At 35.8% G+C, this 12,465-nt stretch overlaps 1 protein-coding gene across 1 annotated transcript in view; it reads left to right on the plus strand.

Moving 5' to 3' along the window:
* The window catches only part of LOC150079399 (uncharacterized), a 285,562-nt gene that overhangs the window by 110,056 nt on the left and 163,041 nt on the right, over positions 1–12,465 (plus strand). The window lies entirely within an intron of this gene.

The raw sequence follows: 12,465 nt of genomic DNA on the forward strand, positions 1-12,465 counted from the left end.
TCAAATTACAGTGTCTGGAGACTAGGCACCAGCAAGGTGATCTGATATCAAACCATTGAAGACTTTATACACCTCTAATAGAGGTGTATAAAGTCTTGAATGGTTTGAGCATGCTCAATGCCGATGGGATTCCTTCCTCTTGCTCAGAATAATCACCTGAGAGATCATAAATTCAGATTGAGGAAAGACAGATGTAGGATAGATGTGCGGAAATTTGCCTTTTTACCAGCGGGTAGTTGGTTGGTGGAACAAACTTCCATCCCTTGTTGTGGAAGTTGATAGCGTAATTAAATTTAAGGCTCGGCTGGACAGGTATTTCGAACGGACGGAGGGGCGAAATGGAAGTGTTTGTTTTTTTTTTTTTTTTTTGGCTGATGCTGTATAAGCTTGGTTTCTTGCATCGTATGCCTCTACTAATTCTAATGCTAAATGCTAAGGACAATATTCAGAGCAAAGCTATTAACATTTTTACTAATCTCAAAGAAAGAGAATTCAAGGGGAGACTGAAACATTTGTTGCTAGTTTAAGGTGGTTTGAACATTTCAAAAATCAAGCAGAGCTGCATAATGCTAAAGTAACAGGGGAAGCTGCTAGTGCTGATGAATATGCTGCAGCCAGATTTCTTCAGAATTGCAAAAAATCATTCGGGGTGGTGAAACGATGATTGGCAAATATTTAATGTAGACAAAACTGGACTATTTTGGAAACGGATGCCAACTAAAACTTATTTGGCTGCAAATGAAGCATCACAACCTGGGTATAAAGTCTCAAAAGATTGACTAATGCTTTTTTTAGGAGGTAACACTGGAAGTGATTTTAAATTGAAACCTATGCTTGTGTACCATACACAAAATCCTAGGACTTTATAAGGATACAGCCATTGAACTCTTCCAGTCATTTTGTGTTCAAATAAAAAAGTGCAGATGACCAAAGCCCTATTTGAAGACTGGTTTATGTCTTATTTCTGTCCAACAGTTGAAGCCTATTGCAAGAAAAATAATCTTACTTTTAAAGCCCTGTTGCTTTTAGATAAGCCCCTGGACATCCTTCTGCACTTGGCGACTTAAATGAAAATGTGAAAGTTGTTTTTTTACCGACCAATATGACTTTGTTATTGCAACCTATGGACCAGGGGACGATTAAAACTTTCAAGGCTTACTATCTCCATAGAATATTTGCACAGGCATTTGAAGCTACAACAGGAGACAGTGCAATTTTTGTACCAGAATTTTGGATAAAATATAACATACGAGTGGCCATTGAAAACATTCATGCAGCATGGGAAGAAGTGACAACCAGCAATATGAGAGCAGTTTGGAAGCATCTTTTACCCCATTGCACAATTGATTTTACTGGCTTCAAGGATGCAGTTCAAAAAGTTATTGAAGACATAACTAATATTGGTAATGACCTTAGTTTCAAAGGCTTGGATATGGCTAACGTTCGAAAATCACTCAATTCGTATTCGGAACAGCTAAGTGACAATGATCTCCTTCAAATAGCGGAACGGCATGCGTATGATGAAGCTGAAGAAAAAAGAGTGTGACCTAGATGAAAATGTTATTACAAAGGAGAACAGTAAAAGAACTAGGCAAAATCTTTCATATTACAGAGAACCTTAAATAAAAAAGGTAATGGATGTCGATCCTAACGTCAAAAGAAGCATGTTATTTCACCAGGGTGTAGAGAAGCTTGTTGTCGGCTATTGGAAATTGTATGATAAAAAAAAGAAAGCCAAAATTTCAGATATTTCCGTAGCAGATAGTTAGTTTCTTCATTATGTATTTTATACAATAAACATTTAATTCTATAATTATTTTTTATCTTTTACATGGTATACAGTTAAAAGTTATTTAAAAGGTATTTTTAAAATTCTTTATGGACATTCCTGAAGGTCACGGACCAATTATAATTTTTCCTATTGATTATTATATTTGTATTATTGTGTTTCCATTTTGCGCTCGCAGGACGAATTAATCAAGGCCAGCCTGAATATATCATTGCATTCATGTGTGAATGTAATACCATGTTCTTACATATTGAATTATTATGTAACAAAAACTTCATTTTTCAAAGTCCCAACTAGATACTATATATTTCATTTTCACATTTTCAAACCTCATTTTCACACCCCATTTCATTTTCTGCTAATGAAACTTCCATATCACACATTTCCTGATTACCCCAGTTTGACCTCTTTAGAACATATAAAATTACCCATGCTTGTCTTTTTCTTATATTTTTCATTTTAAAAAAATTACAAGTTATGTCACTAACAAAAGCCAAAAATTGTACTTTCAGGTGGTATTTTGATTTATGTGCTAAATCTTTAGCGTTAGCATTAGTAGAGGCATTTGATGCAAGAAAGCAAGCTTATGCAGCATCAGCCAAAAAAAAAAAAAAAAAAAACCACTACTTCACCCCTCTGTTCGTTCAAAATACCTGTCCAGCTGAGCCTTAAACTTATTTAGGCTATCAACTTCCACGACAAGGGATGGAAGTCTGTTCCACCAACCAACCACCTGCTGGCTAAAGGCAAACGCAGGAAGAACAAGGCAGGAAGAACCTTTAAACAAGGCAGGAAGAACCTTTAAACAAGGCAGGAAGAACCTTTAAACAAGGCAGGAAGAAATTGCTAAATAATTTGCAACCCCACTTTTCGATGTTAGTTTTAAACCCTTAAAAAAAAGTTGTTGCCACATTTTATCTTCATATCAAGTGTTTTCACTGATTTTCTTTCATTATTTGTATAGATGTAATTGATTAAAATAAAATTATTACATTAAAAATTTACATTTATTTCTTCATACTTGGCAGCTGATAACTTATACAGGTCGACCGTCACTAATCCATCACTAACCAACTTTTCATCTTCCTCGTTTATTCATTCGGCTGCCATTTTCTGGAACAATCTTCCTTCATACGTATTTCCTGAAAATTAGTCTACAGAAGTTCAAGTGTAATGTCAACAAATATCTTCTTTCATCTTCTCCGCCTCCAACCCAAGCATGGTACTAAATACTATAGGTTCTAATATCTCTCGTGTTTGGGTTTTTCATAAATAAAAAAAAAAAAAAAACACATATGTGGCTGACACGGCTTCTCAGGATCTAATCTATTGGGCCACGTCAGCCACATATGTGACATAAAAAAAAAAAAAATTTTTTTTTTCCTTCGATATTTTAAGCGAAAAAATGACAATACTGACATTACAATATTTATTTTAGAATTACTAATCAAATTATTTGCTAAATATTTTTTGGCTCCAGGGGAATTTTTTTCTTAAACTAGCTTGGCAGTCAACGTGTTAAAGGTAGGATGAGGCGGTTAGCTGTTGGGTAAACTGTATGTGCTAAAATAACCACTGTTGATCCGGCAAACTCACTAATGGATGTTGGCTGATGGCGGCACGTGTTCGGACTGTTTTGAAAGAGAGAGTGGGAATTATAGAAGCCAATTCAGAAGAACAGTGCCAATGGAAGTATCTGTAGAAAAGTCATGCAGCAGAAACAGTAAGTCTATGAGACGATGAGTGGAGAGACTCTGTTAGAGAGGAGTCATTAATTAACCTAACTACCCTCTTCTGAATGGAATCTAGAAGCCTGAGAGATGTTTTGGGGGCACCACCCCAGATGTGAGAACAATATTCCATGGTAGGGCGGATTTGTGATTTGTACAGAGTGAACAGCTGTTTAGAAGAAAAGTAACACCGAGAACGAAAATAAAACCAAGTTTTTTAGAAGCAGAGGAAGCAATATTTGTAATGTGCTTGTGCCAAGAGAAATTAGAAGTCAGGGTAATCCCCAAAAGAGATATATCATTTTGCCTAGAAATTGGAGTGTCACCAAAGATAAGCACAGGAGCAGAAGAATCCTTTTTGTGAGGTATAAGACAAGACAGAGTTTTAGAAGCATTGAATTCAACTAAGTTGTCATTGCCCCACTGGAGATCGACATTTAAGGAATTGGTGGCAGATATTCGAGAAGTTGAAGCTGATTCAGTAGGGCAAGGTTTTTCAAAATGGAAAGTGGAATGCAATGTGCTATCTTCAGCAAAACTATGGATATAATTTCTAGTCAATGGAAGAAGGTCATTAATATACAAGAGGAAAAGAGATAGGGAAAGAACTGAACCTTGGGGGACACTAGCATTAGTGGAGAAGTTAGAAGACAGAGAGCCATCTACCATCACCCCCAGTGAGCAATCAGAGAGAAAACTGGATAATCAATTACAAAAAACAGTTGGCAAACCATAAGATGGAAACTTGTTTAGAAGACCTTTATGCCAAACACGATTGAAAGCCTTTGAAATGTCAAGAGCAACTGCTTGTGTTTCACCAAAATATTACGGTGTGACGCTATTACAGCATACATATGAAGGTCGTTTGTGATTAGTTTATTGCATGTGTGGCGAGCACTGCAATAAAACTAATTGCAATAAAATAAACTCTCAAACGTTGCAATAAGTTTGTCAGAAATTTTGTCAGAAAAATTGTTAGAAATTTTGTGAAAACAAGTTCATCAGCGTGCTGTATTATCCATCATATTGTTGTTTTTCTGCAAGTTTGTACAGATGTGTTGTAAAAATCTAAAAAGGAATGGCTAAAAGAAAATTACTAAAATAAAAGGAACTGAGAGAAATTGCTGGAATTTACAATTAAGCAGAGTTAAACTTCTCACAGACATGCTCTGTCGAGTTTTTTCAGAAGTTCAACTTTATCTGTTATGGACAGTGTACGGTGTTTGCACTTTACACCACGAGAGGCATTTCCTTTATGCATTGGAACTGTGGCTGGGGCTAAATGTGAGCAGGTTACAATAAATGCAGAAAAACAAGTGGGAATGGCATTTCAGTGTTTACGAGTTCATGCCAACAGCTGATGCTGGAACCAAAGCCACCAAAACAGTAGCGACAGGTCGGTGCACTGAGCTGGGAAATTTGAAATTACGTTTGCGGAAATTATGTCTGAATTACCGGTGGCCGGATTAATGATGGTCGACCTGTACTTGATTTTAAATAGTCTTGGTTAAGCTTCCGCTTAGTATAACATATCTTTCCTCTCTCTTTTATTTTATTTACATGCTTTTGGCACAAAGCAAAGGAAGTTGTGTACCATCAGCTTGAAGATAAGGAACAAAAAAAGGGGTGGAGAGGGTGTCAAATACCTGCAAAATTCTCAGTCGGATATGGAATTATGTGTGGCACATAGCATGTTGTCATCAAAAAAGTATGGAAAATGCTATTTATGAATAAACAAGAAGAACCTGCTACATGGTTTAGCTCTAAAAAGAAGAGGTCCAAAATTTGTAATAATGTAGTTTGGAGAGAAAATTGTTTGACTGGCTTGGTCAAGCAAGAGCAGCAAAAAAACAACAATCAGGTTGTGAAGGTCTGAAAATAGGCATGTAACTTCCAAGCTTCCAATGGCTGGAAGCTGTTATTAACTGTTGCACTGTTTTTTAAATATTGACAGAATGAATCGCAAACATGAATTGCCTTTTTTTTTTTTTCTCTTTTTTTTTTTTTTTTATTGGATGTTCTGGGATTGTTGAAATACATGGTTATTTTAAACTTAAAATAGATATTCGTTTTAAACCCATCTGATGCAACAGTTATCTCACAGATTTCCTTGGGCTGTGAATATGAAATATTTTCAGGTATCCTCCTAAAATTTTTTTTCAACATCAATTACAGAATCAGACTGTCCAAACTTCTTTACTGACCTTGAAATTGTTGATCTGTCTGGACCTTTTTCTGCAATCAAATCTCACTTTAAATTCATGCATCCTGCACTGTAATAAATTCCATATCTTCAAATGTGTTGGAGATACAAATTGGAATACTGTGTTCAAGTATGGAGACCGCACCTAAAGAAAGACATCGAGCCTCTTAAAAGGGTGCAAAGATGGGTAACTTGCCTGGTGAGATCAGCAAAAGGGCATTCTTATGAAGAAAGACTTCGAATATGTGGGTTGCAGAGTTTGGAAACTAGACACCTTAGAGGAGATTTGATTGAGGTGTTTAAGGCTCTGAGAGGCATCAGTAAAATGAATGAGGACGAAATTTTCAAGATTATAAATTTTAAAAAGATTATTTATTTTAGCCAGCGAGTTATAAATTACTGGAATAGGTTGCCTACATGGGTGGTAGAGGCTGACAGTTTGGGGAAATTCAAAGGTCATCTGGATAGTACCTTCGAGTGAGGGAAGTGCATGGGATGATAGGTTTACTTTCCTTTTCTTTTATTAATTATTATTATTTATTTTTTTATTATTATTATTTTTTTTTAATCATTGTTTTATTCGTTTTTTTTTTTTGGCTGGTGCAGCATAAGCCATAGGCTTTCTTGCACCATGCGGCCATTACTAATACTAATGTTTTAAGTTAAACCTGCCAATGCCAGCCCAAGATGTGAAAAAAATATATATAGGCATTAAAGTGTTGTGGCTCTTCTTGATAACTGTGTGTGTGTGTGTGTGTGTGTGTGTGTGTGTGTGTGTGTGTGTGTGTGTGTGTGTGTGTGTGTGTGTGTGTGTGTGTGTGTGTGTGAGTCAGTCAGTCAGTCAGTCAGTCAGTCATGTTTTGACTGACTACTGACTTTTCTAATAGTGGGTAAGTTCTCTTCCAGCCAGTACAGCCACCACACAGCAAGATTGCACCATGTCGCAAGGAGTGAGTCCCGTAGATCTGTGAGAGTCCATGATAGAGAATCCAGCTGCCATCTGTCAATCCACATAAATATTATTATTATTTATTATTATTATCATTATTAATAGCCATATGGTGCTGCAAGGAAGCCCAAGGCTTAGGCTGCATCAACCAAAAAAAAAAAAAAAAAAAAAATATTTTTGAATTATCCCGAGAGAGTTGAAGGAAATCACCAAGAAAGAGAATGATGATATTTAGCTCAGGACCCTGGGTGTGCCAAGTCCATCACCAGAAATAAGCCCCTGGGTTATATTTTTAGTCTTCCAGCTTCAAAAATATTACAATCAATTTCAGTTGAAATTATATTTCTGTCACTGCAATGAATCGTTTTGATTTCTCAAGGTGCATAAGTTAGATTTGGAGAAGGGAAAAAAAAAAAACAAGGTCATGACCCACTTGGCACTATATAACTGTTACAGTAAGCATGCCAAACATGGTGATAAACGGCCACATGAGAGTGAGGAAATATGGGTCGAACTGAACAGTTTCAGATTGCTAATGAGCAGGAGACTGAGTACTCAAGAACCTGTTACCGCTTCAGTAGAAAAATGGAGGTCTTTTATCGTTCATTACTTTTAAACTACACTCCTCAAATATTGGTTTTATTTTAAAAGATGGAGACCAAAAACATCAAACAAAAATATCTAATTAATTAAAGATAAATGGTGTAATTAGAAGCAACAGAACTGGGAAAACCATGAGTAATTTCCTCTTAATAAATATGCAATTCACTTTTCAGGTCATATGAGTGACAATATATATATAAGCTGTCAGTCATGACACTTATGAATAAACAAGTAGATGGCAAATTTGGTGACCAAGGTAGCATGTAAAAGCGCCTTTCAGGTTGGGAATGTGACTGGGTGCATTATCCTGCTGGAATTGCCATCCAGGAAGGAAGTCATCATGAAGGGGTGTAACTGATCTGCCACAATGGATATGTAGTTTTTAGCATTCAGAGTACAGTCAAGTGGGATTGAGGGCTCCAAGCGATTCCCAGGAAAACATCCCCTTATGTCAAAAAACTGCTGCTACCTGTCTGTTTCTATTGGACCAGGACATTTGAGCAATTCCTCTCCACAGTTTGTCGCTGTATCCATCTGCCATCCGCATTGCATAGCAGGAAACATGATCCATCAGAAGAAGCAACTTTTTTCCAATCATCAGTGGTCCAAGGACACCGTACAGATGCAAAATGTAGACATAAATGGTGATGTGAGTCCATAAGCATAGGTACCTTGACCAGACGCCTGCTCTGGAGGGCCCATTTAGAGGAGGGTTCATTGGTTAGTGGTCTTGGAAATGCTGCTGGTTATCCCCTGGTTAAAGTCCATTATCAGCTGTTCCACCATTTTCCATCTATTGGCTCGCACAAGGTAGGACAGCTTAAGTTCATCATGACCATCAATGAGGTATGTTCATGTCAGACGACACCTAGGATTTCTCCCATCTCCACTCCACCCCATCAATGAGATATGGGAGCCTGCCATTAGCCCAGCAACTGCTGCTCTGTCTACTGTCTGTTCACTTTTGGAATGCTTGAACTATAGCACTCTGCAAACAACTCACAAGATTTATAATTTCTGTAATACTGCCACCCTTCAACCAGCACCTGATAATCATGCGTTTTTTTTTTTTTTTTTAAGTCCATCAGATCACATCCAGTGCTCATGTTGATCGAGTACTTCATGTCGATCGCATACCACAAACCTGCAGTATCACATTTATTGGTCCTTGCCTTGATGCATCTGCCACTGTAAGGAACAACTGATTGCTAAAACATGGGGGGGGGGGGGGTTGTTATAATATTTTGACTGGACAGTGTGTATGTGTATGCACACTTTTTTTTTTTTTTTTTTTACTTTTAGCAGTTTATGATGCTACTATAATATATCTGATGTGTTGCTTGTATTTCTCATTGTGTCAAACTCTTATTACTTTGAATAGTCATATGTATTATCATTCTGTTTAATCAGTGCCTTGTTGAACTTCTTCTCTAGCCTTATATTTTCTATGAACAGCTTGTGGTACTTTCTAGCTTTCTGGCATGCATGTGTCATAATTTTTCATGTAAAATGAATGCTAGGTTCATGTTACATGTCACTTATCTATCAGCCCTAACCAATCCTTCAGAATTTCAGAACCACACCTTCAGATTCACATGCAAAATTTGGGGAAATTTGGCATAGTTTGGTGGCATTTTTGATTATTTTACCAACTCTAAAATGGAAATGCCTAATAGTTTAACATTTATACTATATATTTCTAATAAGGAATAAATGCCCAAGGCATAATAAACTACGCACTTGAAATTTACTATAAAACTTTCAGTGTAAATACACAATTCTTTGTTTGAAATAGCAAACTGCAGTAGTAGTGTGAACGGCATTGATTTAATTGTATCTCATATTGTGACTACCTTCACAACGAATTACCATGTATTGTACTACCTCAAATAAGTAATGCTTCACCAATGGAGAAGACTATTGTTACTTATTCTCTTTGGATACCACCACCCATATGGCAATGTTTCAAGGCTTGTTGGCCTATCATCGTGGGTGGGATTGGTACCCTGGTGTTGTAATCATGCCAAATCAGTTATGAAGTATAACTCCACAATGTGAGAGATGCCAAAAGGTGTACATAGTAATATTACTAATAAGGAATAAATGCCAAGGCATAATAAACTACGAACGTGAAATTTACTATAGAACTTTCAGTGTAAATACACAATTCTTTGTTCGAAATAGCAAACTACAGTAATAGTGTGAATGCATTGATTTAATTGTATCTCATATTGTGACTACCTTCACAACGAGTTACCTAGTTATGTTCTACATAGTATGAATTGCCATCTTCAAATATGTGTTTTTCCAATGATGTGTAGTAGAAATCTTTCAAATGGAATAATTTAAAATTTGACCACTTATAATTTAATTTTAGCAGCAAAACATAATCATTGTTAAGAAAATTCATATCTTTATATATTTGTTTGATCTCTTTCAGTAGGTATAATGTATTGAATATTTTTCCTCCCTTATAAAGCAAAATTAGAAATATGAAAAGAAAAAAAAAAAAATTAGAATGACTTCTTTGAAAGGTGTGCATGTTCTCAAAATCTTTAATATATAGTAGATATCAAATAGTTGCAAGCTGTATTCGCCGCCATTTGTTAAAAGGCAGAAAATGCATTGAATAGCATTTAGCCCTTTGAAAACAACTCACTACTTGAACCTTGCCCTCCGTGTTCTCAATTATTTTTCAAAAATTTGGATTTTCTGACAATGTAAAAAAAATGCTACAGATAATAAATTTTGTGTGATATATATGTGGAACATCTTTATTAATGTCAGAAAACTTTTATTGAATGTTTAGCGTGGATCAGTGCACAATACTACACCATATCTGGAACATATTTGAAACCGTACTCCATTTTTTCTCTTTTGACATGTATATAAACATGACTGTGCTTTCTCCCCCCCCCATCCATATAGTATGCTTGGCACAATAGAAGGAAAATGCTGTTCACGCCGTGTTAGGTTTTCACTTGATTTTCTTCAACCGCTTCTTCCTATTTAGTAAACGTGCATCAAAAAATGTAAAAAGCCTTTTTGTACCACTTTATTGTTTTGTGTGCACTCACATATACACTACTGAACTGACCATCATATTAGATCTGTGCGTAGCATATACGCGTCTTGATTAGACCGAGGTTCGAGCCCGTCACCACCAAATACGGAGGATGCGGAAAGGTCAGGCAATGACCACTGCATATCCCGGAGCAATATGGCCTTAGTTGCTAATGCTCCTAAAAACCAAATAACAAACTATTAGATCTGTCCACTGAACATGTTTTTGTTATAGGCATTTACACATTTTGACAATTTTTCTTCTGTTTCCTGTTTACTTTATTAGTGCCAACTATCTTATCTGCCTGAAGTGGTTCCAGCATTTTAACTTCCCTCTAGTGCAGTACCATCATTATATTGCTGTAGAATGATTGTGTTGCACCCTTTGCTAACTTTTCCTTTAATTTGAAGGGTAGCATTCCATTTTAGGACAAATGTTAGGGATTGCTCTTTGTTTAAGGAAATGAATGCATCAGTTCCTTAGAAGGCAATGTGCCTCTTTACCGATTGTTTGTATAGATACAATGGCTCTTACCCAGATATGGCTGAATTAAAAGCATAAGATATATCCCACTTGCACCTAAATTCGCATTTACTGATACTTCAATTGTGGATCTAGTATAAACTATTAGATTGTTAGATTATTTATACGAAATCTATATTGTTCTGTATGATCTTAGTTTTATGCCACGTCACCCTTTGAACAGAAGTAGGCTCTCATAGATAACTAAGTTTTCAAATGCATAAAAGTGTATGAATAATTTTCTCTGAATGTTCAGCACAGATCTCAGCTTATGCATATAAGCTGACCTTTTTCCTGTGCCTGATTATGACTAAAATGTAGCATTTTCAGTAATAGAAGAATCCCCCTGCCAATCTCAGAGGAAGCTGAATATCTTGAAAGCCAATTACTTGAGCAGTACTCATTTAGAGATAGTGTCTTATTATGTCTTATTAATAATTATGAAATTTCAGTTGCATTTTCAGTTACATTAGTGGCATAAATGTTTACCTCTCGAAGAGCTAATTGTGCAACTTCCCTGTCAACCTTTTACAAAAGAAAAGAAAAAAAGCCTCTTTCAGGTTACTTCCATCATCAGGAACTACTGTTTCTTTAATGTGTGGATTACTGTTTTCATACTTGTGTATTTTATAATTAAAATTAAGTGGAGTGTGGATGAACAAATTCATCCATACCCCATTTAATTTTGTTTGTTTCCAATTTCTCTTTCTTTGAGATTGTCCAGTTTCTCCTTCATAATCAGAACTTATCTCAGCTGTTGAATTGAAGACTCATACACACTTGAGTGCAAGATATTGGCAATGAATATAGTACCCCATTATAAAAGAGTACATAATAGGTTAAGAGAAGTAAAGTATTCCATATTTTTACCATCTCAGTATATAAATTTATAAATACTTTTGATCAAAGTAGGCTACAGAGCTTGGCAGCTAGGCACCTTAGAGGCGACCTCATTGAGATTTATAAGGCTATGAAAGGGTTGGTAAAATTAATGGAGGCAGAATTTTCACTGTTATAGAGAATTCCAGAACCTGGGCATAAATTAAAATTACAGGAAAGAGTAGAAAGACTGCAGAAGAGACTAGACAGTAGAAAGTTTTTTTTTTAGGCAGTGAGTCATTGATTGCTGGAACAGGTTGCCTTTGCAGGTGGTTGAAGCTGACAGTTTGAATAAATTCTATAACTCCTATACAATGTAATAAGGGAGTAAGAAAGAAAAACCTTTACTGGATTTGTGATTATTTGGTGAATCGTAATTATTGTTACAACATTCCCCCTCCCCTGTGATTCACCTGTCCCTGTAATAACAGCATACTAAATTGAGATTCTGCTGGATTATCAGTTATATGAATGCACTGCTTCAGACTGATCATAAATCAAATGGGATTCCATAGTAATAATGTATGCAGTTGCTTTTATTTAACTCTCCTGCTGCTGAAAATTTGATATGTATTTTTTGGAAGAAAAGCACATTTCTCAAAAAAACAATATTGTTTTTATTTTAATAAATAAATAAATAATTATTTTATGGTGATATTTAGGCAGGAACTACTTGGATGTTATTTCTTTAGAATTTGTTCTGGAAAATATTATTTAATAAAAAAT

The sequence above is a fragment of the Mastigoproctus giganteus genome, chromosome 10 (genome assembly GCF_048544385.1).
Source record: "Mastigoproctus giganteus isolate SK-2022 chromosome 10, ASM4854438v1, whole genome shotgun sequence".
In the NCBI taxonomy this organism is placed as follows: Eukaryota; Metazoa; Arthropoda; class Arachnida; order Uropygi; family Thelyphonidae; genus Mastigoproctus; species Mastigoproctus giganteus.